Below are 4630 nucleotides of genomic sequence, written 5' to 3' on the forward strand. Positions count from 1 at the left end.
CGCCGTGACTACCTCGACGACGATGCTTTGCGTTCCCCACCGCACGGATACACCTTCACCTTATACCTACCTATTATACCTACCTATCTACCACCTATCTGCGCTTCCACGACTGTGATACAACGAAAACATATTCTTTATATACACCCTTCTACGCCCGAGAAGCACGCCCGTGTAGGTACTCTATGCACTCAATATCCACCCTTGATTCACATCCTCTACTCTACAAACTGGGGGTCGACATTTTTATCATGCAAATGCAACACTCTTTGTTCATGATTGTGATGAAACAGTACAAGCTGTTCGGTAAAATTTTTATACTAAATCGATCAAATTCTCATGATTCTAAGGATTGATCAGAAGTTAGGCTCTTATTTTGCCTGCGTTCATCAATAGTTGGATGAAAATTCGATTCGAAATCCAACAATATTGGAATCATTTGAGACCGACCAGTACCTTCTTAAATAGTTCGATACCAGGTGGTGTGCGTGATCAGAAATTTACATCATCGAATAGCGTTGCTTCTGTATGATTCATGCCAGGCTTCTTGTAGGCATTGATTGACTTAGCGTTCGAAGTAACTGCGCAGAAATGGATCAGCGGATATTTCTTAAAACACAGATAGACAATCGACTACCGAGTTTCGATATTCTTTCATCTTTCAGTTGCTCGATTAATTTTCACAAGCACTCGTTCATCCTATTGACCACGAAGGAAGTCTGACCAATTGTACGTCAGTGAATTGACCCTCAATCGAATCGATTGAGTACGACTGGGTCTTCATTGCTATTATAGAAGAAAAAATTGTATATCGCAAGCACAAAATGTTATAAATTGCATGAAAAAAAAAAAAAAGAAAAAGAAACAGACACAGAAATATAAGAGGAGAGAAAGATTCTTTCAGGTCTGCTGCTGGCATCCTGCAGAACGAAGAAGAAACTTGCAATTTTTGTCTTCGTCTCTTATATTTCAGGGTAAGAAGAACGTCGCGTCGGGAGTGCAGGAGCTACATCGCGGAGATCAGGTATAGCCGGGCGCGGGAGGAAAGAAGAGAGAAGGAGAAGGCGAGGGTGAGGGTGAGGGTGAGAAGGACGCGTTCATCTAGGGGATGAGGGTATCTCTGTTTTCTGTGTAGGCGTAGCCTCCGGGCGTGGATATCCAATGGGCAGGCAGCCCGCCTCTCGCTTTCCCCACTAGATTCTCCCGCGAAGATTTATTGAAATTTTATTTTTATGGCTCCGTGAGCTGCTGCCGCCGCTGGTGCGCTGCTTCTGCTTCTGGTTCTGCTTCTGCTGCTGATGCCGGAATGGATTCTACTGTCTTTTATTTTCAACGTCGTTTTAATTCAATACCATTTTTACTCGACGCCTCGCGTGAATTTTCTCTTCCTCTTCCTATTCCTCTTCCTCTTTCTCTTCATCTTCTCCCGCACCATCTCATCATCGAAACTTTCGTCGTCTGCAACCTCACTGCACATATGGTACAAATCCATCCATCCATAGAGGTGCACACACGTCGTGTGCGGTCGCCGCTGTTTAAACATTTGTAATACAGTAATGCAGGGCATAAATAATTTGTCTCACTGTGAAATTTATATCAGCCGCGTTTAATCGATTTGCGAGGAAGGAACAGAAACGGGGAGATGAATAGAGAATAGCCTGTTTATGGGGCCATTCGTTAATTACGTAAGGACGATTTTGGCAATTTTTGAACCCCCCCCCCCCCAAGATAAGGGCACGTAGAGATTTTTTTAACCTCCCTCCCCTCCCTCTCAGGACCCTTACGCAATTAATGAATGGCCCCTATATGGGGAATTTCATGCGAATCCGACCAGCGTCTGACCCTCGCCATTTCTGATTGTGTTTAAAAAATTATCGGCAATTGTCCCAACTCTGCAACGATATCGTGAATTTTTTAGATTTTTTATTCAACCGTTCAATTATTTATAAATATTTAAAGTGATTTTGAAAAGGATCTTTTTTTTTTAATTCACAGAAACTGTATTTTATGACCGGGCCCACGATGGCCTGATTTTTTACACTTTTTTTCAACACTTTCAATTATTGTCAGCTAAAACATTGTTTGAACGTTATGGAAATTCCTCGAAACTTCCCAAAACATTTCATTAGAACATTTCTGAACCGATTCCATTGCGGAGCGATTTATGTCTATTTTTTTGTCATGTTCAACTTTTTTTTTTTTTTATCAACTTCATAATGAAACCGGTCTCGAAATCTCCTAAGTGAAAAATGTAATTTTCAAGAATTTTTTCGAAATTTCCAGACCGTTCAAACAATGTTTTAATTGACGAAAAATATTAAAAGCGCTAACAAAAAAAAAATAAATAAACAAAAATTAGCCCATCACAGACTCGGTCTTGAAATGTTTGAAAAAGAAAATACAGTTTTTGAGAATTATTCTGAAAATTTAAAAACGGATACTTTTCAAAATGAATTATTTACTATAGTCAAATTTTTTCGTTTCGACGTGTATTTTCACTTTCCTAGCGAGTATTGTTATTATTATTCTTGAACGCTATTATTTTTCCCTAAAAAAGAGGCAATTCCTAAGCTTGTTGTAAATGTACGTACAATTGTCATGGTGAAAAAACGGAAAGAGAACATGAGAGAAAAAGAGCGAGAGAGAGAGAGAGAGAGAGAGAAAGAGAGAGAGGGTGAGAGAGGAAGCGAGCAGGGGCAATATAGAATTTTCAGCGAAATGCTTGGCAAAGAAATTTAATAAACATGGAAAATATGCTTCACTAGAGAGGAAACTTTCCCCCGTCTCTCAGCCAATCCCCCGTTTTCCCATACCATACCTACCTGTATCATCCTCATCGCGAAATTCCTCAGTTAATTTTTGAATTATTTTCGCCCAAAGGATCGCCATCCTTACGGCAGAAATTTCAGTCCCTGTTTTACCTCGCGTTTCACCTCTGTATGAAACAAAGTTGCGGAGCTTCTTGAATTACGCTTTTCAAAAGCGGGGGGGGGGTGGAAAAAAAAAATCGTAGAATAAAATGAAAATAATTCAAGCCAACAGAGAACTGTAGACTGCAATTTTATGGGCACCTGATACGCGAGTACGATTAGTCTCGTTGTCAGCTCTCGATGAACGTTGACAAACATGTTTGAAAAATTCATGGCATTGAATTCAGGGATAAATAATGCTGCCGATGGGGTCGGCTCCTCTTTCATAATATATTCGCACACTAAACCTGGACGCCCATTGCACGTGTCGGTATGTGTGGAAAAGTGAAAAGTATTCTGGCCAACGATATAATATATCCTACATGCATACAGCCGGCTCGCTGATTGATCAAACTGTAATTATTCAGGGTTGTTGACGAAATCGATGCAAACTCCGGGACGTCGAGGATTCAAAAATATATACCGAATTTGTAACGGGTACGATAATTGTGACGCAAAAGCCGTTGACTTTTGGGTGATACGGATTTCACTTGCGAAGCACGTATAATTTATGCAACGATTATTCGCAGCCAAATAACGCGGAAAGTGTATCTACTTTCATTGTTTTATAGTTTTTTTTTTTTATCATTCAGAGTTGCTCATGTACGGTTGAAATAGAATTTCAGACCGTTTACTCATTTCGAAGTTCGTCAATTTTGTTATTCGCATGTAAAAACGACGAACGTCAAACTTGTCGGTTAGTCAAAATACCACGAAAAATCGATCAGGGGTTGAAAAAATGCATTCTTCGGTTTTCCGAACTCAGTGAGCCTGATATTAATTCTAACTACGAGTTGCGACAAAAGTTTTTCTCGACCAGGATGTTTTTTCATATTTTTGACCCTTGATGTTAAATTATAGCAATTCAAAATCGAATTTCTGGCAAAGCAATTGCTACTCTATTAATTCAATTTGCGTGATAAACATTTCTCTTTCGCGTCCAGTGTTGAACATAGAAAAATAGAGAAAATAAATTAATCGAATCAGATAGATAATTTCTTTCCTTTTTTCGAAGTATACAGAAACTACTCTAAAATTGTTTCGTCGGTAAGTATGCGTGAAAAACAAGAAAACAAAGTAACTAATAAACGAGGGAAGTAAAATTGGGAAAAACAAACCCGATGGTAAATAAACAAGTCGAAAATGAGAGTAATTAAAAAGGTTGAAAATAGGGAGGCGTTTTAAAATTATAATTATCGTTCAAAAGACGGTTGCGCATGTATGTGAATCGTTTCATCCCTCCCGCATATTCTGCGATAGTAGTCGACCATTTTCCCTACTCGTAGCTCAGCGGCGAATCGGCCGCAGGTCTGCATTGCACATCGGCTGTCTCTCTCCGTCTCGATATTGCATTCTGCAAAACCGCGGAATCTGCTATGGCAGCTCGCTAGTGGATACAGAGACACTACTTTGTGCCCCTTGCCAATCCCCGCGTACCTGCAACACTTCCCGTCTCTTCTCCCCCTTCTTCACCTCTCGTTCATCCGTTTGAAATATAAGCGCTGTCATTCCTGAAACGCGTCACGGATACCTCAAGCACTCAACTCTCCCCGTTGTTAACCCGCAGGAGCACCGAGAACGATGACTTCTTTCCATGGAAAAATTAATTTTGCTTTCGGTTTTTATTCTACATGCACTGGCCAAAAAAAATATTGATCTTA

Source organism: Neodiprion virginianus, chromosome 5, assembly GCF_021901495.1.
Source record: "Neodiprion virginianus isolate iyNeoVirg1 chromosome 5, iyNeoVirg1.1, whole genome shotgun sequence".
Lineage (NCBI taxonomy): Eukaryota > Metazoa > Arthropoda > Insecta > Hymenoptera > Diprionidae > Neodiprion > Neodiprion virginianus.